The sequence below is a fragment of the Oryctolagus cuniculus genome, chromosome 6, assembly GCF_964237555.1.
Source record: "Oryctolagus cuniculus chromosome 6, mOryCun1.1, whole genome shotgun sequence".
Lineage (NCBI taxonomy): Eukaryota > Metazoa > Chordata > Mammalia > Lagomorpha > Leporidae > Oryctolagus > Oryctolagus cuniculus.
The window spans coordinates 70,464,667-70,488,211 of NC_091437.1; positions in this window are offsets into that span (position 1 = coordinate 70,464,667).

Here is a 23,545-nt window from a genome sequence, read left to right on the forward strand (position 1 = left end):
AGCGCATCTTCCCCGAATACGGGTTCAGTGTCTCTGGCTATGATAGCAGCCATGTCCAAGAACTCCAGGAGAAGGTGAGAGAGCTCACCTGAAAGCCATGTCCCCAAATTGGCATCAGATCTCCCATCTTCAGCATGCAGGGCCCCAGAAACAGGCCACCTTATCGATAGAGCAAAAGACCTCACAGAAAATCACTAGGGCTGGGGATCAAATACTGGCTAGGAAGCTTCATTCTGACCACAGAGAGTGGCATCCATTTGAAAATAGGTCTGAGCTCATTCAAATTGTCCAGCCTCTTTAGAAGAGTGCAATACTAAGGATGCCTGAGGAAATAGACTCCTTCCAGGTCTGGTTTGCTTGGTGTTTTATGAAAGAATCTCAGAGGACATGGGCGAAATCATTTTCCTCGCTAGGGAGTCAAGTGAGGGACTTGGCATTAGACTTAGCTTGTAATCCCTAGAGTTTTGGGTGAGCTGCTTTCTTTTCCATGTCCTCCAAGCAATAGGAAGAGCCCTAGTCCTCCCTGCTTCAACCGATAAGACTGGGGAATTAAGAAAGTCATGAACGAGGCCAGGAGTCATTTGGGTACATTTGTAAGATTTATTTATTTAATTTCAAGTCAGTGTTACAGGGAGGCAGAAGAAGACAGACAGAGATAGATAGGCAGGTAGGTACGTAGGTAGGTAGTTAGGTAGATAATAGATAGATAGATAGATAGATAGATAGATAGATAGATAGATAGATAGATAATAGAGTTCTTCCATCCCTTGATTCAGTCCCTAGATGGCCGCAATGATTGGAGCTGTGCCGATGCAATTCCAGCAGCCAGGAGCCTGCTCTGGGTCTCCCAACCGGGTGCCAGAGCCCAAGCATTTGGGCCATCATCCACTGCTTTCCCTGGGCCCAGTAGAGAGCTGGATCAGGAGAGGAGCAGCCGGGACTCAGACCTGCACCCATACGGGATGCCAGCACTGCAGGAGGTGCCTTGACCTATGATGTCGCCATGCCATGCATTGCGCTTTCTGTTTTCAAAGAATTCCTATGTATTTGTTTGAAAGGCAGGGACACAGAGATTTTCCATCTGCTGGTTCAGTCCCCCAAAACTTAAGTCAAATAAAGTGCCTCAGACTCCATTTGGGTCAACAACCTGTGTGGCAGGAACCCAAGGATTTGAATCATCACTGACTGTCTTTCCAGGCTGTACGTCTTTCCCAGGCCATTAGCAGGGAGCTGGATAGGCAGTGGAGCAGCCGGGCCTCAAACTGGTGCCCATATGCGATGCCATTGATGCAGGCGGGCGCTTAACCTACTACACTACAGTGCCAGCCCCTCCTAATGACTTCTTATCTCTCATTTTCTTTTGTGCATCATCTACAGGTATCTACTGACACATTGCAATGGGAATCTATAAACTATTCACACCTATAAACATTTAGTTTAGACTTCCACTTCATCCACATAGAAGCAATGTAGTTCCAAATGACTTGCTACAAAATACACATGAGATCCGTATAGTCATTGCAAGTTCTGTGATTTTACTTTAAATTGCATTCCAAGTTGTAAAAGTGATTTCTATTCCATGGCGGTAGTGAAGATCCTGTATGTGTCTTTTCCTTTTCTCTTACCCTGGGGCGCTTTGCCACTTTTTGGTTGTTCTGTGTTGCTGCCATGTAGTGTCGATTTGCTTCCAGGAGAGGGCAATAGAGCTTCCCTGTCAGGCAGGTCTAATGCTGATGCTGTCCCTTAACTTGTCCATAAGAAGATGTCATTTTGGTTGGAAGTTTATTCCTTCAGTTATGTGAAGATAAGCTTTCACACGCTTCAGGCCTGTAAAGTTTCTTGTGAGAAACCTGATCGTCTTACCGAATTTGTAGATTCTCATGCATCGCTTTTGATAATTCTCTGGGGGAGGATTCAAGACCTAGAATTCTTGAGAAGGAAATCCTGGTCAACTCTGGTAGATGTTCTTCCACTGAAGTCACCAAAGTATCCCTTTCTACCAGTCATGCCTAGAGAGTGATTTTCTACACATCCTGTGCACCCCCAACTTGCGGTGTGCTCTAAAGGTACTGATGGCCTGCTGTGTGTTCAATACCACCTGCTGTACTTTGTTCCTACTTGCTGTGGGGACAGGACATGTCTGGTTCACAGTGGATACTGTGGGGTTTCAGCTGAAGGGGTTTTCGTGTGTTTCACTGGATCAACCTCCCTGTCTCCCTCCTCCCTGCCTGTCTCTCTGGCACTCTGCCTTTCAAACAGTAAAATAATTTGACCAGCCAATCTATAGCAGCAGAGAGGCCCTAGTTCACTGGTGGGTGCAGTCAGAAAAATTTTCCCAAAAGGCTGTATGCAAGTTTATTGAGAGCTTTAGTCCTGCCCACCACCGCCTCGGCCACCATCTAATAGTGAATCACATCACCTGCAAAGCAAGCTCGAAACCCAGTAGTAGCCAGTTTCCAGTCTCCCTTCCCCCAGCAATTGCAACTGCCAATTAGTTCTCGGTCTGTGAGTATGCTCTAGATGTTTCATAGAGCTAGCATTATAAACTATTCTCTGCTGTGTCTGGATTCCCTCAACTTGCACCATGGTTTCAAGTTTTGCCTATGCGGTAGCCCGTATCAGTACTTGTATTCTACTTCATGCTGAATTCCATCATACGAGTAGACCATATTGTGTTTATTCATTCATCTACTGATGGACACTGGAGCTGTGGTTGTGTTTTGGCTAGTGTGAATCCTGTGAAGTCTTCTGGGTAAATATTTTTCAAACTTGTTTCCGGTTCTTTTAGATAGCTCGTTGAGAATGCAACAGCAGGTTCACGTTAATTTGAATAGCCTCGAGGTGGTTTGGAAGGGGTATCTATCTCATTGCAGACTTGATTTGTGATGGCCAATGACCAATAATAGTGTGTCCTTTCAATATAGCTCTTGTGCTGTTCGTCTTTGGAGAAATGTCTGTCCTTGCCCTTGGCCATTGTTGAAGTGAAGTTGTGGGTGAACATTGTGATGCTGTGCGTTAAGCCAGTTTTGGGAAAGTGACTTTTCTCCTTTTGCTTTGTAGCCAAATGAGAGATGTGCAGTTTTTATTTGCATTGCCCTGCACAGGAGAAAGGTGGCGCTCTTTCCAGTGGAAGAAAAGCCACTTGTGTCCCTTTTCCTGTCAACTGTCCTTGTCCTTTGCCCATCTTTCTGTTGGAATGTTGGCCATTTCTCCCTCGTTTCCAAGAACAATGTGTACGTTAGGTTTTCCTAATTTGCTCTCATACAAAGGACTTAGCAGACATCGACTGGAATAAATCATCACTCTTGTGGTGGGCATCTGGTCCAGTGATTAAAGTACCACAAGGGGCATTCATATCCCCTTTTGGAGTCCTTGTTCCTCTGTGCTTCTGATAGAGAGCCTGCAGATGCACCTGTGAAACAGACTATGCCCCAACGGATGACAAAATGCCACACAATTCCAAGACCCAGATTGAAGTGCTGGCTCCTGGCTTTGGCTTAGTCCAGCCAGCCCTGGCTGTTGCAGGATTTGGGAAGTGAACCAGGGAATGGAAACTACTCTGTCTTTCCCTCGCTGTCACTCTACCTTTCTATACTAAATCAAGAAATATGAAATATGAACCCAGAAATCTTCCAAGTAAATCAGGAAAGATATTAAAAAATAAAAATACAATGAGGGTCATTAGGCTTTGGGTGAGTTTGTTTCCTTCTGTGTTCTAGAAAGAGGACCATCATCTTTAAATGATATCAGCATTTAGTCCACCTCTAAAGAACTGAGCAGACTGTGAATTTTGTCTATTTTAGAGTATTCACTGTAGAATAATGGTTGGCTTTGATGGATTCTTCGTTCAGTTTTCTTGAGATGTGGAAACACACACAACACACACACACACACACACACACATTGACAGACACAAGCAAAGTAACGGAGAGAGAGAGAATCTCTATCCACTAATTCACTCTCCAAATACCCACAACGGTCGTGGCTGGGCCTTACTGAAACCGGGGATTGAGGTCCCTGTCAAACAGGCTCCATGTGGTGTTCAGCTGATTTGCTCTCTGGCCCTTCTGCCTTCAGCCTTGCACCATGTGACAATGCAATAGTAAGACCTTCATCAGACAAAGCATGCTGATGCCCTGATGTTGGACTTCCCAGGCGCTCTAGGTGTGAGAACTATAAATTTCTGGTCTTCACAGATTATCCAGTCTCAGGCATTGAGTGTTAGCAACACAAACACAGAAACCACATATGCCCCTATACTTGTGGAGTTAACTCCCAGAAGTGACAGTGCCAGTGCAAATGGCAGATCTACTGTAGAACTCTATTGCTAGATTCCCCTTTGATAGAGGTTGCATGGTTTCGCATGTTCATTACCACTCCTCGAGGAGTGTCTTCTTATTCCAATATATGCTGCCAAGTACTTGAATTGTAGCCAAATGAGAGATGTGCAGTTTCTATTTGCATTGCCCTGCACAGGAGAAAGGTGGCGCTCTTTCCATTGGAAGAAAAGCCACTTGTGTCCCTTTTCCTGTCAACTGTCCTTGTCCTTTGCCCATCTTTCTGTTGGAATGTTGGCCATTTCTCCCTCGTTTCCAAGAACAATGTGTACGTTAGGTTTCTTTCGTTTTGATATACTAGGCAGACCAACTACACTTTCCTAGTTGGTATTTGTTTTTCCTTTATCTTGGTTTGCCATGCATGAATTAAGGTTTGTGTGTGGCTGAATATAACAGCCTTTTCATTTATAACTAACGCATTTTGTTTCCGAGTTCGCAGGGCCTTTGCCACGCTTCCCAACTTAACATTATAAAGGAACAGAGACAGAGAGAGAGGAGAGGAGCTCCCAACTGCTAATTCACTTCCCAGTCCTGCAAGTGCCTTGAGATGTGCCAGACTGCAACTGGGAACTGGCAATTCCACCCAGGTTGCCCATGTGAATAGCGTGGAACTTGTTATAGGAACCATTGTTTCCCCAGAGGTATTTTAGTAAGAAACTGGAGTTAGGCTCCAGAGATGAGTATCAAAACCAGGTACTCTGATATGAGAAATGGGCATCGGAACTCACCATCAAAGCATCTAAGCCATTAGGCTAAATTCCTTCTCAACCCATGTTTCTTTTGTTAAGAGTATCCCTTGACTGTCACACCCTTACTTCCCACTCCACAAAAGCAAGCATCAGCCTTGGATTTGTTGGAAGCGCAGTGCACCCTCTACTACTAGACGAGACAGGAAAATAGACTACTAGATGTCCATAATTTCTTCCCAAGTGGGATCTTCTAGAGAAAAGACGGAAAGAGCGTTGCCCTGGGTGTACAGCAAAGAGCCCCTGTAGACACTGATTTTCTCTACACAGTGCACAGCCAGCCATGGAATCCTGGATTATTTTATTTCCAGTTTTTCCCAGACACCTTTTATGGAAGCTATACCAACTTGATGCATTTCCTAAACACGGCTTTCGGAACATAGTGATTCTCCCACCATACCTAACTTCACAGCAGCCCTCCCACCTCTCTTCCTCCTCTGTCTCCTTTAGGGGCATCTTCTCTGACAGGAGTAGAATTTACCTAGAACTTATTAACAAAACATGACGGGCTGAATACTATACGTATTTGGAAACTTTGGAATGGCATATACTTCTATGAAAAAGAGTGAGCATTTGGAGATGCATTTCACTGAACAATGATGTATTTCCTTTTTGATGTGTTTCTCTATTTGTTGACAAAGAGTAGCTGTACATATTGATGTGGTATAATGTAATATTGCCCTACATGCATACATTTAAATGATCATATTAGGTCATCCGCATCCACCGCTTCCCTATTCAAGGTTTCTTTGTAGTATGTACATTCAGAAGTCTTTCTTCTAGCTTTTGAGAAAAGACTGTATGTTTGGTGAAGTATTATTACCCTACTATGCACTAGAACACCGGCAGGCTTGTTTTTACAACAAACAAGAGATGAAAGTGCTTTTGAATTCAATGAAAGTAAGGCTTTCTGAGATTTGACTTAGGTATGTCTATAGTATCTGTTGCGGTGGAGTGAGTTAACTTTGGAGAAGAACCCAAGGGCGGTGTGACTTTTGCGAGCATGAGACATTCTTCTAGCTTATAATCCATAGATGGTGTCATTCACGTGAAAGTGTGGTAGATCTTTGTGACCAAGTGGTACTGTTAACTCACATACCTCAACTCTTTGAGCAGAGAGGTCCTGCATGGGAAGTCAGTGCACAGTGACCCCTGTTGAGAATTTCAGAATTAGCACATCAGCGAACACCTGAGGATCTTGACCTGAGCTGCCTCAGCTGTGGAAGCCTGTGGAATCCACTGACTCCTTCCATATTTAGACAGGGCCACGGGGAAGAGGAAGTTCTTTTGTGCCTTCTGAATAAAGTGTATCCTTTGTGGATGACCACTTCTTTCTCTTGGGGTCTACCCACAGAAGTGCTTCATGGGGAACCCTGTGTGCCACAGTGTTTTGTCTTCCCATGCCTGACATGCTCTCATAGGTGTTTTAGCCACATCAGAATGTCTTCAGGGTTGATTCTGAGCCAGGGTGTTATTTGAGGTCATTGTCATTCTGGGAGGCTGCTATATGCAATACTTCCCATGTTGGAGCATTCAGTCTGTTTTGATTCTTTCTATTATTATTATTGTTATTATATCTGTGCTCTATTAATATCTAGTATCTATTTTTATAGAAAGCTTTTATTTACTAGATAAATTACATAAGTACAGCTTTCAGATTGTAGCTGTTCTTCCCACCTACCTGCCCTCCCACCCCCAAACCACCCCACCCCCTACTCCCTCTCGCATCCCATTCTTCATGAAGATTCATTTTTAATTATCTTTATATAGAGACCAACTCTATACTCAGTAAAGATTTTCACAGCTTGCACCCACACTGACATGCAAAGTGGAAAGTAATGTTTGAAGGCTAGTGTTACCGTGAATTCTCATAGTACACCACGTTAAGGACAGAGGTCCTACAGGAGGAGCAAGTGCACAGTGACTTCTGTTGTTGATTTAACAATTGACACTCTTATTTATGATGTCAGTGATCAGCCGAGGCTCTTGTGACGAGCTGCTAAGGGTATGGATGCCTCTTGAGTTCACAAACTCTGCCCTTGTTTAGATAAGGCCATCCTTCAAGCGGAATTTCTCTCCAGCATTCAGAGAAAGAAGGTACCTCCTTCTTGGATGGCTCCTTCTTTCCCCTGGGATCTCACTCACGGAGATCTTTCATTTCTACTATCAATTGATAATCTATCTCAGCCAGTTCTCCTTTTTTTTCTTGTTGTAACTTGGCCTTAACTCAAAGAATCTTAGGTTGTTCTTCAAACTTGAGGCAAGAGGATTGGACATAAGACATTGCTTTCAGTATTGTCAGAGTTTTGTATCTTTGTGATTGTGGCAAGTAGCATGCTTACAATTTCCTTTAGATAAATGACCACAGTGGCTGACATACTGATGTGTTTTCTTTTTTCATTGTCAGAAACTCTCACTTCGAAGAGTAACAGTGTGTTGACTGACGTAACTTGGAGTTCCAATGGAAGCGATGTGTCAAATGAAGTGAAGACACACTCTGAATCACATAGGGATAATGGACACGGTTCTAGAATGTAGAGGCTTTGGAACGGGGATATTTTGGGTCTAGAAGATGGGGCCAGTGATGGTAAGTTTCTAATGTTGTCAGAAAGTCAGGTTTTGTTCCATATTGGATTCATTATTGGGTGAAGAATTCATTCTCAAAGTTATTATAGGTTTTGATGTTTTTGTGAGGCTTAGCCTGTGTGCCAAGCCTTTCGAAATGCTTTCTGATGTAATGTTTCTTACAGTAACGACTAAGAGCTAGGACTGGTATTATTGGTAACAACTTGAGTTTGGATGTGTAAACTCTGTTGGGGTTCATTGTTAGATCCCCTTGAGTTCAAAGCCAGTTCTCTGAACTCCTACCGAATGCTACACCCACACTACTGCCTGGCTAACTTCTGGTTATTGGGACAAGACTAGAACAGTGCATGTGTGATGGGAGTGTAACTTTCACCAGTTTTGTTTGCTGTGAGTAGTTTGTGTTGCCTCATGGTTTAGACAGTTGAAAATAGTGTTTCTCAGTCTTGGCACTGTTATCGCTTGGGTCCAGATACCTCTGTCGTGAGGAGGTGGACGTTCCTGTGTGTTGCAGAAAGTTTTAGAGTTTCTCCAACGTCTCCCCAGTACATTACAGTGACAGCATCAGTCCCCGTGGACACTCCCAAAGAGGTCTTCTGAGGTGAGGCATCCCCTGAAGGACACACCCCAGTTGATAGACACAGACAAGAATTGTAGAAATCATGTACTTTTCCAAATCTTAAAAGAGATAGCTTAACTAGACTATTTAGACATCTTAATGCACTCAAAGTAAGCTGGTAACTTTTCATCCTCACCGTTCCTATTAGCGACTTACGCTTAATATGAACAAGTTAGGTTTGTAGAGACAGCCTCTCTAGAAGATGGCCAATATTCTTTTTGCTTTTGCACTTGGCTGAGTTATTTCCTTTGATATCTGCTGGGTCTTCTGAGCTGAAAATATCCTCCTTTTACAAGGACATTTGGGACTGAGGGCATTCCCTGTTTAGTGGTAAGGACAATCACCTTAATGATGTGAAGTGAAAAAGATCATGGTTTGTACGAAAGGAGGTAAATACAACATGCACAGTAAGCTAGTTACTTGCACAGGCAATGGAGACTCGGCAAGGGTATCCAAGAGCTAACAAATGTGGTTAACTTTGATTGGGTGGGGTTAAGAGATGCGAGAAACCAAGTGACTAGAAAAGAGGCCAGGGATAACTTTTTCACTGTCTGAATGTAGTTTTAACCTTTATTCAGGAACAGGGCTATACTAACTACTGAGAATACAAATAGTTGTAAACCATTTAATGATTTGAAATGAAGTAAGTTGCAACTTGTGCCTTTTTAGGTGAATTGCATTTCCCTGACTGGGAGCTCGACAGGGACAGGGAAGGTGCTGGTGAATGTAACGAGCTTGAAGATGGCAAGGGTGCCGTGGGTCCCTCAGACTGTGCTTCTTGTGCAAGTCGGCAGTCTTTGACGAGTGATGACAGGCTCTCTGAGTTTGCTAAGGTAAGAATGGATCGTTTCAGAAACTCCTATTCTTTTATAACATATGTTCATCAAGGCCTTTTGGTGTTTCTCCCACCGTTCCTTCTCAGGGATCATCCTTTTCACTCTCAGAGCTTTCTTTTGAGCTCCACACCTTGGTCCTTAACTCACATGCTGGTGCTGTGCTTCTCAACATGGGGAAATATGGAGCTCTCTCCCCCCTGACTCTCCACTGCCAACTAGGCAATGAACTTTGGTTGTCCCTCCAGGGCCCTAGTACAGATATGTCAGGGTTTGCTTAGTTGAGTATGCAGCATTTACATCATTGTAATTCCATAAGGACTCTTGATCATCAAGACCAGTGCTAATTATCATGATGCTCTTGAACAATGAGTTGTGTTACTTGGATTTTTTAAAAAAACGTATTGGTGTGAAAGGCAGTGGGGCCCAGAGATTGTCCATCTGCTGGGTTCATTCCCTGAATGCTCGCAGCAGCCAAGGGCTGGGTCAGGCTGAATCCAGGAGCCTGAAACTGCATTTGGGTCTAGCACTCGTGTGCCAGGGCTCCAGGTACTTGAGGCTTCTCTGACCACCTCTCTGGGTGCACATGAGCAAGAAGGTGGAATCTGAATTGGAGCCAGGACTCAAACCCATGCCCTCTGCCCTGGGGTGTATGCATCCCCAAGTGGCATCTTGACCAATGCGTGAAACACCTGCTCCCCATATTGACCCTTTCTTAGGTCATTTTGCTGAACATTCATAGAATCCTCATATTTCTTCATTGTCTTACAGTCTCATAAACATTTCTATACTTAACAGACTTTCTCTCAGTTTCATTTTCTTGGTGAATGTTTCCCTACCACCTCCTAGTTGTTCCAATGTGGATTCAAGATGCTTTTCTCTTTGTGGATGTTGTCACCCTGGGGTTTCTGTTCCCCATCATTCTAGGAATGTGTTCACTTCTTTGCTGATGGTGCTCCTTGATCTTGCATTTCATGTTTTCCTCAGAGTTTTTTTTTCCATGCTTGATTTTATAAAAAGTTTTATGTATTTATTTATATTTATTTAGTTGACAGGTAGAGTTATCGACAGTGAGAGAGACAGAGACAGAGAGAAAGGTCTTCCTTCTGTTGGTTCACTCCCCAAATGGCCCCCATGGCCTGCGCTGTGCTGATCTGAAGCCAGGAGCCAGGTGCTTCTTCCAGGTCTCCCATGCGGGTGCAGGGCCCAAGCACTTGGGCCATTCTTCACTGCCCTCCCGGGCCACAGCAGAGAGCTGGACTGGAAGAGGGCAACCGGGACTAGAACCCAGCATACATATGGGAAGCTGGCACCGCAGGCAGAGGAATAACCAAGTGAGCTAGGGTGCAGGCCCCTCCACGCTTGATTTTCTGGAGCACATCTTCTGGCAGGTTCTGAGCAATGGCATACAGAAGCGTTTTTGATGCTTGGCATCTCTAACTATGCTTTGATCTTACTGTCCTGTAATGTAGGATTGAAAACATGTATGTACTTTTAGGTTGGAAATGGTTTTTCCCAAGTTCTGAAGGCACTGATGCATTGTCTTTCAGCTCAAGGATTTTGTGAGTCAGGCTGAAGCTTCTCATTTTTGATCTTTGAAGGTTTTGGTGTTGCTAGTGGTTTTCAGCAGTTAATTGGGACGTGCTTTGGTATGTTTTTCTGCTTAGCGTTTGTCAAGTGTTTTGGATCTGTGGGGTTCTAGGTGTCGCCAGGACCACCCCCAGGTTTGCTCATCTGTAGGACACTGGAGATGTGGTGTAGAGGCATCTCAGGGCTATAGGGAAAGGAGAGGAAGCTGTGTCATCAATTCCCCATGCTCGTCTCCCAGTAGATTCACCTAACATGGACAAGCTATGGAAGTTGTGCTCTTCTTGGAGAGCTCTAGCTATTCAATGGGCAGGTTTTGACTGGGGCTCCTACTCGGTGTTCTTTCTTCCTACCCTGTCCTAGAATCCCAGGCTTCCAGAAGGCAAATCCATATCAGTATAAACTGTACATTTTCGCAGTTTCGGCATACATTGTCAAACGTTTGTTTATTTGTCTAAACAGGAACATGAGATATCTTTCCCATGATCATGGCATATATTTAGAGCACCTGTGGTTTCTGTAGTAGTGTTTTACCATGACCACTAGACTGATCTTTGGTTTTCTTGGCTCAAGTTACTCCTTTAGTACATTATTTGTGTTTCAATTATTTTCAAGATATATTTGTTAAAGGCAGAGTGACAGGGAGGCTGGGAGAGTGAGAGAGCGACCTCCAATCTGCAGGTTCCCTCTGCAAATGGCTGCAATGGCTGGGAGTGAGCCGATCGAAAGCCTACAAGTGTGCAGGGGCCAAACCATTTGTGCCAAACCCTACTGCTTTCCCAGGCCATAGCAGAGTACTGGATCAGAAGAGGAGCAGCCGGGCCTCGAACAGGCGGCCCCATGGGATGTCGGCACTGTAGGCATCACCTTTCCCTGCTATGCCACAGTGGCAGCCCCTGTGCTTTCATGTTTGAAAGAATTCTGACTCATTGGTTGGAAGGCAGAGACACAGAGATGTTCCAGCTGCTGGTTCGGTCCCCAAATACTTGAGTCAAGTACAGTGTCTCCAACGCAGCATGTGTCTCCAACCTGCGGGGCAGGGACCCAGGTGTTTGAAATATCACTTCCTGTCTCCCAGGCTGTATGTCTCTCCCTGGCCATTAGCAGGGAGCTGGGTAGGAAGCAGAGCAGCTGGGACTCAAACGGGCACCCATGTGGGATGCCTTTGCTGCAGGTGGATACTTCACCTGAATACATACAAATCTCTGTGTATATATATGTATACATCGATGAAATTTTTGTCAGTGTTGGCTTCCCAAGATTGTGCACTTTTATTATGTGCATTTCCCACTGAATCTCACAGGGAATTCTCTCTAGTGACTAGGGCTGAGTTGTGTTCTTGGGACATTTTGCTGGTCACTGGTGACACACATCATTTGGAAAACACTGTATAGAGGGGACCACCATCTGAGCCTAAAGGGCTTTAAGCAGCAAACTCCCAAAGCTCGTGGGAGCAAGTGTAGAAGCAGTGAGAGCGTTGTTCTCGCCAGATACCGATGGATGTATGAATTGCGCTTCAGAAAAGACCCTGAGGGACTCTCTCCACGAGACAGCATGGGGCTCCATGTAGCAGCCTCAGAACTGAAAGAGCACTCATGGTGTGGCATCCTTGCATGGGGAGACACACCCCTCTCGAATCTGCATGAATGTCTTTGTCTGTGGATCTAGAGAATGGTCTCTAATTAGCAGGGCAGGGAAGGGATAAAGAGGAAGAAGGACACTCATGGTCTACCATGTATACTACTTTAATGAAAGGCCTAACCAACTGGTACTAATCATGGTGAACTATATACATAGGAAAATCTAGGAGGAATCCGTGAAATTGGTGATGATGTGACCACCCATCTGAGAGAGGGAGGCCAGTCTCCCAGGCACTGGGTTGTTGCTTGGTCGGCGGGGAACGGAGCGAGTGTCACGGTGCAGTCCCCGAGCCCACAGATGAACTCTGCAGCCCCCACTCTCTGCCTGCATGGGGGACTCAGTCATGCTGATGTTCTCCAAGGCCTGATGTTCTTGGCCTTGAGGATGAGGTGGACATTCTAGCAGAGGGGCTGGAGTAGGCAGGACAGGTTGTAGCTGCAGGACACAGAAGCAGCCATGAGTGCACTCTTGCTCATCTCAGGCTCCCTCCAGGGCCCGCCCTGCAGCCGCAGTCCTGGAGCCCCGCACTGCCCATGGGTAAGGCCCTCTGCTGACCAAGGAGCCATGGGTAGCCCTCTCCTCAGTGCACAACAGGAGAACCTTCCCCATCTGCCACCCTGGACATCCCGCAATCCCTGCCCAGCACTCACCTCTTAGTGTCACTGAGCCTCTCCATGGATTGGAACCACAGTGCAAACTCTGCGTCGCGCAGCAAAGTATATTGACTGGCTGCCACCTGGAGCCGCTGCATTTCTTGGAGAACTTTTATCTCCTGGGGCAAGAGGGGCAGAGAGGATGCTGACAGGCCTGCACTGGGACTGCTGGAGGGGCAGACTGTGGCAGGGGCAGGGGGCTGGCCTCTGGGTCTTTTAGCTAGAGAAGCCTTCCCTGGCCATCCCTTCCAGGCTCCAAGCTGTCTTCTGAGTAGCATACACACAGCCCCTCGCCCAGGAAGGAAGTTCTCCTGGATTCCAGTCCCTTAGCCACAGCCTCCCTAGGGATGCTCTCCTCCTTCTGTGTGTATCCATCCCAGTGGAGAGAGCAGACAGACACGCATGGGCTGGAGCCTGGGCTTTCTGCCCAGGGCATCTCTGACCCCTCCATCCCCTCTGTGCCTGGAAGATAGGGCAGAGCTGCTCACCTTTGTCATTTTCAGCATGTTGTTTTTTCCCTGGAAGGCAGAGTCCATCAGAACAGCCCCTGGCCTGTGACTAGCCCCTGGCCCTCCCCTCTGGGTAAGAGGAAGGAAAAGAAGGTGTCCCTGGGACAGGCTGTTAGCTCTGCAGAAGGGGACATGGTGGCTGAGGCTCAGGGAACTGCTGTCCCCACCATGTCTGATGGCAGGCAGGGAAAGTGAGGCCTGGGAATGGATGGGTGCACTGAGGCATGTGGGTGCTGCCTGACCTCACAGGGGCCCAATTTCTCTCCTTCCCTTGGGTGCCACCCAACTCAGAGGCTGAGCAGGCTCAGCCAAGACCTTGTGCAGCTTTGCAGTCAGGGACTCTGGCTATGCAGCTTTAACCGTTGGGGGACAGGGGTGGGCACCTGGTTGCAGGCTCCCGCACTCAGAGGGGATATGCAGGTGAGCCCTCCTCCCTGGGACAGCTTGTGAGGCCTCCGGAGACATGGGCAGCAAGGAGCTGGGGGCTGAGAGCTCAGCCCAGGACCCTCCCCCCAAGCCTCAGGGTCCTGGAGCCTGCCCCACCCATGGCAAGTTCACTCACATCTACGAAGTCCTTCATGGCGATGTCCAGCCTATCCAGATACATGATGAAAGTGCCAAGGAAGGGGACGGCTCCCTGTGCCATGAGGTGGTGGTGGTGGTGAGCAGCTGTTCTCAGGTGCCACCAAGGCCCGGCCCCTGAGATGCACTCCACCCCAGCTGCTGGAGCCCTGGCCACATTCCCCATTGGGAAGCTCCCCGCCCCTAAAGTGCCTTTCCCAATTCTCCCTGCATCCAGCCAACTGCCTCTAGAATCGGACAACCCTGGGAGCCCTGATGGCATGATAACAAGTCAGCTTGTGGGGTGCCAGCCCCAGCTCAGGCCCAAGTCTGCTGGGAGCCCTTCAGCTCAGGCCCTCAGCTCTGGTCTCTCAACTGGGGTCTCTCAGCTACTGTGGTGATGGGCGTGGGCAAACAAGGGAGGCAGAAGGCCCTGCTCCCTTGACATGGGCCCCCAGTGGGAGACAGGAGCCCCTGCCCCCCCCTCCCCAGGCACACTTGCCTTCTTCTGCAGCCGCTGCCGCATCTGTGTTCTCTGGGGGTTCTGCTCCCGGGCGGGCAACCTGCAGATCGCCATCTGGCAGGGTCAGGGTCACGTTCAGGGAGATAGTCCTTTCCTGACCGGCCCACATTTGTGCAAACCACCTTGAGCCCTGCATGTCTGGCTCACTTCCATTGGTATAATGCCCACCCTGCACTCCCCTCCTCCCACAACGTGCTCTGTATGGATTCATGCAGCTCCCACTGGGAAGGTGGCTTTGGGGGATTGACCACGCCTCCCTGTGCCTGCTCCTCAGCTGGAGAGGGTGCTGGCCTCCCCTCCCACCTCAGGTCCCCCTTGCCCTAAGTATCCTTTGACTGACCTGTGCCTCAGCGTGTCCCTGAGAGGAAGCCAGGCCCAGCACCCCATACCCTGCCTCCCTGGATGCACATGAGGTTCCCTGTGCAGACTGAGAGACAGGCTCATGCTGCTTGCTTCTCTCCTCGAGAAGACAGAAGTTCTGCTCCCAGGGCAGCCAGTAAGACCCAATGCTTGGCATCCCACTGGACTGCTCAGCCCCTGGCATTCCCAAGCTGTGCAATGTGTGGGGCAGGCTTGGCAGCCCTCCCCATGGAAGGCTGCAACAGAGAACCCTGTAGCAGGCCTGGTTTCCAAAGGACCTCTAGGGCCCCAGCACAGATGGAAGGAAGCCCTTGCTGCCGCATCCACCTCACAGCCTGGGGGAAGCAGGAACAGCATGGGAGCCAGAGACCTGTGGGTGCTCACAGCCCCCTCTGAGAGCCAAGCTGCTCTTGCTGCAGCCCATTCCCATTGCCCTCTGAGCCCGACTGCATCCCACGACCTGTGAACACAGCCCTCTCTTGGCCTGTTGTCCTAGCAGGCACACCCCAGGTTTTCTTTTCAAGCACACTTTCAGTGACACCAAAAGCTCCCCTCTGCCCTGATGCCCTTACAGCCACACCCCTTCCCCTCCTGCCAAGCCCTTACCCCTGTCCCTGAGCCCCCACTTTACCTTCATGGGCACATCTCTGTTGACTTTTTTGTCCTGTGTGCAAAGACGCTGAAATTTCCTGGCACTTTTTCTGTTGTGAGGGGAAAACCAGGAGATATTTGGATGGAATGGTGAGGTGGTGGATCAAACCCCTTTGGTTTAAGAACAAAGATCAGAGGATCCACCCTGCCTGGTAGTATCTTCTGTTTTGATTGTGTGTGTGTATGTGTGTGTGTGTGTGTGTGTTTACAGAGTTGGAGTGCCCAGGCAGGTCCAGTGCTGCGTGGTGCACAGGCGCAAGTATGTAGTTTGGAAGCCACATGTGCCTGACTAATGGAAATGTCATCCTGAGGCAGAAACCCAGTCCTCATGTCCCAGGGCCGCTGAAAGATGGTGCTCCCCACCCCTGCCCCCGGCAGTCCACGCCTCTCCCTGTGTCCCAGGATACCAGCCTCTGTGAGTCTTGGAGGATTAGTGCTTAGGCCCGAGGGTAGTCCCGGGTCCACCAGGTGCTTTGAGGGATGCACACCCACCTGGAGACTTCTCCCCACGTTGTTTTCAGCTGGCGTACCGGGTGGCTGTGCAGAGCGCAGAGGATGGTGTGGACCGAGCAGTAGTTCCGGAGAGCCAGGCACTCCTAGGGCAGGGAGCGGATGAATGGCAGGTAGGTGGCTTGGAGCCCCACCTGAGCCAGGCTCAGCCAGCTGTGCTGACATCCCCCTCATGCATCAGAGAGTTGGCCAGGGAGCCAGAGCAGGTCAGTGATGGGACCCCCTTGAGCCACGCTCACATGGGCTAGATTGGTTTCAACCCATGTCAGGGGCCTAGGCGGGAAGTGAGCATGTAGTTCTGGGACAAGTGAGTGAGATCAGGCCACCTCGTGGATCCCAAGAGCCCAGGGATTGGGCAGGATCTGTGACCACAGACTGTACACCTGAGAGCTGAGGAAGCAAAGTGGCACGTCCCTGCCGTGCAGAGAGGGAGCCCCTGGGACAGCCTCAGCTTACCTTGGCCACCTTGATCCAGTGTTCCACCACGCGGGCCCTGTCCGCTGCCTTCAGGCTGGGGTCCCCCAAGCACGTGGTAGTAACACAATGGGCCACGTGGTGGTAGTGGATGATGACAGCGAGAACAGTAGGGGGCAGCTGCGCATTGACCTCCTTGTTCTGCTGGATCCGGATGGAGCTGTGGCACTGATAGGGGACCACATTCTGGAAGAGCTCCTGGGGGCAAGAGGGTATCCCATGGGCACAGCCAGCCTAGCTCGAATGCAGTGAAGCCCAGCCACCCCGGCAAGTGACAGTGCTCGAAGCTGCAGCTCAGGTAGTTTGGCATGCAGCTCCCCAACATGGGAGCAGCTGGGCTATGTGTTCTGCCACTGAGGTCGCCTCGCTCCTGCCAGCCCAGATCCCAACCCTCCCAAGCCTTGAGGAAAGAGACAGAGGTGTGTGCTCCCAGGCATCCCACCCAGTATCTCATCCTTCTGCTCTCACAGCATCTGCCCTGGAGTCCTTGTCCCTGTGCCAGTGCTGCTCCCTGTGGCAACTCCAACAAGGTGCTTGCTGTTTGATATGGATATGTGTGCTAGGACCCAGGACATCTGTGGCATCGCAGGCAGATGGGAAGGCAGTGGGTGGACCTGGATGCCCTCCACCTAGGCCCGTCCAGTACCCTGTGGGTCAGATCCAGCCCTACTTTCTGCCAGGCCCATGTCAGTTGATCTGCAGAGTCACTGGATTTGTGGCAAGTGTCTGGAAAAGTGCACAAGGGAAGGGCTTCCCATATATGTGTAGAGTGAATGATTCCTTGCAGACCTGCCAGGTCGATGAGGGGTCTGGGCAACTGCTACCAACCCTGAGGGCAGCTGTTCTGTGCATATATCGAGGACAGGAGCAGCTGGAACAAGTAGGAAATGTGGCCGGTATGAAGGCATAGCAGCTTCCAATGCCCCTGCCCACATGTGATGCTGGCAAGCCATATCAGGGTTGGCCAGTTCAAGTCTTGGCTGTTGTCCTTGGTGTCCAGCTCCCTGCTAATGAGCCTGGGGAAGTGCCGGATGATGGCCTAAGTAGTTGGACCCCTGGCACCCCTGAGGGGGCCAGATAGAGCTTCAGGCTCCTCAGCCCGGCTTCCCAGAGCCCTGCTTTTTGCAGCCATTTGGGGAGTGACCCAGCAGATAGAAGGACGCATTCTCTCTTTCTCTCAGTCTAACTCTGCCTGTGAAAGAAAACATTTCTGATTCTTGAAAAAGCGGAAAGCAGGATCGCCATCTGGGAGGTTTTCCAACCATAGAGGCACATGGCCGGTTCCCACCTGAGTAGAAACATTGGTTCGTGAGGGTGCAGAGAAAGGAAATCAAGAGGTGTGACGCAGTGTGCCAGTAGCCCTGTCCACAGAGAAAGGCACCCGTTCCATGCCCGCCATGTCTTAAGTCGCTTAGGTCATCTAAAACATGTAAGATTCATCTCTGCATCACTGCAGTGCTGAAAGGCAGCTACCCACCTGTCGAATATCTGGTCTAAGTAATACGGAATGGTGGAGAAGTCGCTGTATGTACACAGGAAGGTGTTGAAGTAGCAGATCCTTTTTCCCAGGGGGCCCGGGACCAGGGCATCCAGCAGCATCTCTTTAGTGTCTGGCTGTAGGGTCCGCATGGCACAGACCTCTGCCAAGTAGAGCATGGACCCATTTCCATACTAGGGAGGACCAGAAAGGACGTGAGTCAGTGGCAGTTCCAGGGAGCACAGGGGAGCAGACACCCGGGTTGGGAGAAAACCCCAGTTGGGGCCAAGAGGCCGAACAGGGACTGAGGGATGAGAAAGTCCTGCGAGGGGGCCAGCAGTGAAAGATGATTCCGTGCCCCTTGGGGGAGCTAGAAATGAGGGCAACTGTGTGATTTGCTTTGCCACCAGACTGCAGAATGGAAACAAGTGGGCGGAGTAGGATATGAAGCCCCAGGGGAGGCTAGATCCTGAAAAGAGCCATAGTCAGAGGTGTCTGCCTGTGGCGTAATGACCACAGGCGTTCTGCCAAGTGACCTGACTTGAGGCATTACAACGACACATGTGTAGAGCCAGTCCCCAGCCAGCCTGGTCCTTGGAGTTTGTCCTCAGCAGGGCATCACTGCCTTTTCAGAGCCGAATTGTGGCCCCCATCCCCAACACACACGTGGGGTTGTTCTGACACCAGAGCACTTGAGTGTGACTGCTGCAGTTGGGCCAGTAGTCCGCAAGGAGGTGATTGACCTTACCCCCAGAAATGGCGTGGGCCCCATCCCATTACCTTGCTGTGCTCATTGGCAGATGCGACAGGAGCACAGAGAAGCCCAGGGGAGCATAGGAAATGAAACTGTGGATGGAGATGGCAATGAGCCCTCCTGAGAAATCACCTTGGCCATGCCCTGACATGCAGCCACCAGAAATGGGAACAGCGACTCCTGTTGGGAGAGCTGCCCAACCTGGGCTCCTGTGCTTTGAGCAGCCTAGCTGACTGTGCTCCGTGAGAGACAGTGAGTCTGTGTCCTACAGCACCGCTGCCGTGGCAATGCAGCTGAATCCCAGTGCTTCCCAGCAGCCATGCAAGTGTGGCCACAGGGGCAATGTCATCCCATGGAATAGAACAGGTGGGGGCCAGGCTCCAGTCCTGTGTGGTATCTTCACCCTTTTGGTTGAACCCTCTGCCCTTTTGTGTGGGAAAACCTTCCTGGTAGGATCACTGAGTCCTAAAGCTTGGAGAAGACCTGGAAGGCAGTGGAGCTGACTAAGGACTGCACAGGATTCTTGGACTAGGTGGGCAAACATTCAGCACCATGGCCACACACGATGCTTGTGTGAACAGGGAGTTTCCCAACACCCAGTTGCCAAGGGGCTGAGATTTCTTTGAGAGTGGGATGGGGGTCAGTCACTGAGTGGGAGATCACGAGGCCAAAAGCCAGGGGTGTTCCTCCCTTCAGGATGTGGTTCTAGGCACACCGTGGTCATCTCGTGCCCCAACATGTGGGTACTCCTGGGCCCCTCGCTCCCTCCACACCGGCATTAGCCACGTTGTTGGCCTGACTCACGTGTCCATTGACGATGCCTGTGGCTTCCTCATGTGTTCTGTCTGTGGACTCGAGTGTGGAGCTCTGCAAAGAGAGTGTGTGGCAGCCCAGACCGGAGGCATCAGTGTCGTGCTTGGCTGTCCCCACAGAGAATAATTCCCCCCATGAGGCATTCTGTTACCCAGGTCGGGAAAGTAAGGGCCTCTGTACCCTTGTGCAGCCAGAGAGGTCTCCAGAAGACAAGAGGAGGTCCCCCAACACCCACTTGCCCAACCAGCTGTCCACAAAATAGGGTATGAACATGCAAGACACAGGAGGCTCCAACACGTGAATCGTGTTGCTGGGCAGCAAGAGCCCCTCTTCTTCTGCCACTGTCATGGTGAAGGGAGGGGCAAAGAAGACCCAGATGGGGTCACAGGTGATCCCCTGCCAGGACGGGACTGTTCCGCTACCTGTGGCTGCCTCCTGGGCTGTTCTGTTCCCTGGGGTGGCCTTGCAGTAAGAGGCCACAGACACCCCGTGTGAGAGCGGAGCCAATGTCTCAAGCGCCGGAAAAGGCCAGAGCCTGGCAACGATTGGCAGCAACGAGAGAACATGGTCTTCTCCTGAACGTCTCCCATCAAGTGAGCCGCTAAGGACTGTTGCTATCAGAGTGTAAGTTCTATCACCAAGGAAGTGAGGTCACATCTTCAAAGTTCCATTCTGTGGAGCCTTTCCCTTAAGAAGATATGCCAAGGCCCCTCTGGGCTGCTGCCACAATATCATCCCCTTAACTGTACACAAGGAGACAAACACAGTGCCATTCCTCAGCTCCCTCAAGAGACTTGAATGTAGACAGGGCCCTAAGCCTGCGGACAGACAGACAGCTGGGTCCCAAACCTCCTTTTCGTATCATTTCCAAACACTCTAGCATGTTCCTTCGGAAAAACCCCTAAGAAACAAGCAAGGTATGGAGACCCATGAAAAGCCAAGGTTAGGGACCCAACAGACTCTAAACTGCATCTTGAGTCGTGGATCCTGCCCCTTCAGGAGATGTTGAGGTCACAGCTTAAAGCGCATCTTCCCCAAATACGGGTTCAGTGTCTCTGGCTATGATAGCAGCCATGTCCAAGAACTCCAGGAGAAGGTGAGAGAGCTCACCTGAAAGCCATGACCCCAAATTGGCATCAGATCTCCCATCTTCAGCATGCAGGGCCCCAGAAACAGGCCACCTTATCGATAGAGCAAAAGACCTCACAGAAAATCACTAGGGCTGGGGGATCAAATACTGGCTAGGAAGCTTCATTGTGACCACAGAGAGTGGCATCCATTTGAAAATAGGTCTGAGCTCATTCCAATTGTCCAGCCTCTTTAGAAGAGTGCAATACTAAGGATGCCTGAGGAAATAGACTCCTTCCAGGTCTGGTTTGCTTGGTGTTTTATGAAAGAATCTCAGAGGACATGGGTGAAATCATTTTCCTCGCTAGGGAGTCAAGTGAGGGACTTGGCATTAGACTTAGCTTGTAATCCCTAGAGTTTTGGGTGAGCTGCTTTCTTTTCCATGTCCTCCAAGCAATAGGAAGAGCCCTAGTCCTCCCTGCTTCAAGCGATAAGACTGGGGAATTAAGAAAGTCATGAACGAGGCCAGGAGTCATTTGGGTACATTTGTAAGATTTATTTATTTAATTTCAAGTCAGTGTTACAGGGAGGCAGAAGAAGACAGACAGAGATAGATAGGTAGGTAGGTACGTAGGTAGGTAGGTAGATAGATAGATAGGTAGATAGATAGATAATAGAGTTCTTCCATCCCTTGATTCAGTCCCTAGATGGCCGCAATGATTGGAGCTGTGCCGATGCAATTCCAGCAGCCAGGAGCCTGCTCTGGGTCTCCCAACCGGGTGCCAGAGCCCAAGCATTTGGGCCATCATCCACTGCTTTCCCTGGGCCCAGTAGAGAGCTGGATCAGGAGAGGAGCAGCCGGGACTCAGACCTGCACCCATACGGGATGCCAGCACTGCAGGAGGTGCCTTGACCTATGATGTCGCCATGCCATCCATTGCGCTTTCTGTTTTCAAAGAATTCCTATGTATTTGTTTGAAAGGCAGGGACACAGAGATTTTCCATCTGCTGGTTCAGTCCCCCAAAACTTAAGTCAAATAAAGTGCCTCAGACTCCATTTGGGTCAACAACCTGTGTGGCAGGAACCCAAGGATTTGAATCATCACTGACTGTCTTTCCAGGCTGTACGTCTTTCCCAGGCCATTAGCAGGGAGCTGGATAGGCAGTGGAGCAGCCGGGCCTCAAACTGGTGCCCATATGCGATGCCATTGATGCAGGCGGGCGCTTAACCTACTACACTACAGTGCCAGCCCCTCCTAATGACTTCTTATCTCTCATTTTCTTTTGTGCATCATCTACAGGTATCTACTGACACATTGCAATGGGAATCTATAAACTATTCACACCTATAAACATTTAGTTTAGACTTCCACTTCATCCACATAGAAGCAATGTAGTTCCAAATGACTTGCTACAAAATACACATGAGATCCGTATAGTCATTGCAAGTTCTGTGATTTTACTTTAAATTGCATTCCAAGTTGTAAAAGTGATTTCTATTCCATGGCGGTAGTGAAGATCCTGTATGTGTCTTTTCCTTTTCTCTTACCCTGGGGCGCTTTGCCACTTTTTGGTTGTTCTGTGTTGCTGCCATGTAGTGTCGATTTGCTTCCAGGAGAGGGCAATAGAGCTTCCCTGTCAGGCAGGTCTAATGCTGATGCTGTCCCTTAACTTGTCCATAAGAAGATGTCATTTTGGTTGGAAGTTTATTCCTTCAGTTATGTGAAGATAAGCTTTCACACGCTTCAGGCCTGTAAAGTTTCTTGTGAGAAACCTGATCGTCTTACCGAATTTGTAGATTCTCATGCATCGCTTTTGATAATTCTCTGGGGGAGGATTCAAGACCTAGAATTCTTGAGAAGGAAATCCTGGTCAACTCTGGTAGATGTTCTTCCACTGAAGTCACCAAAGTATCCCTTTCTACCAGTCATGCCTAGAGAGTGATTTTCTACACATCCTGTGCACCCCCAACTTGCGGTGTGCTCTAAAGGTACTGATGGCCTGCTGTGTGTTCAATACCACCTGCTGTACTTTGTTCCTACTTGCTGTGGGGACAGGACATGTCTGGTTCACAGTGGATACTGTGGGGTTTCAGCTGAAGGGGTTTTCGTGTGTTTCACTGGATCAACCTCCCTGTCTCCCTCCTCCCTGCCTGTCTCTCTGGCACTCTGCCTTTCAAACAGTAAAATAATTTGACCAGCCAATCTATAGCAGCAGAGAGGCCCTAGTTCACTGGTGGGTGCAGTCAGAAAAATTTTCCCAAAAGGCTGTATGCAAGTTTATTGAGAGCTTTAGTCCTGCCCACCACCGCCTCGGCCACCATCTAATAGTGAATCACATCACCTGCAAAGCAAGCTCGAAACCCAGTAGTAGCCAGTTTCCAGTCTCCCTTCCCCCAGCAATTGCAACTGCCAATTAGTTCTCGGTCTGTGAGAATGCTCTAGATGTTTCATAGAGCTAGCATTATAAACTATTCTCTGCTGTGTCTGGATTCCCTCAACTTGCACCATGGTTTCAAGTTTTGCCTATGCGGTAGCCCGTATCAGTACTTGTATTCTACTTCATGCTGAATTCCATCATACGAGTAGACCATATTGTGTTTATTCATTCATCTACTGATGGACACTGGAGCTGTGGTTGTGTTTTGGCTAGTGTGAATCCTGTGAAGTCTTCTGGGTAAATATTTTTCAAACTTGTTTCCGGTTCTTTTAGATAGCTCGTTGAGAATGCAACAGCAGGTTCATGGTAATTTGAATAGCCTCGAGGTGGTTTGGAAGGGGTATCTATCTCCTTGCAGACTTGATTTGTGATGGCCAATGACCAATAATAGTGTGTCCTTTCAATAT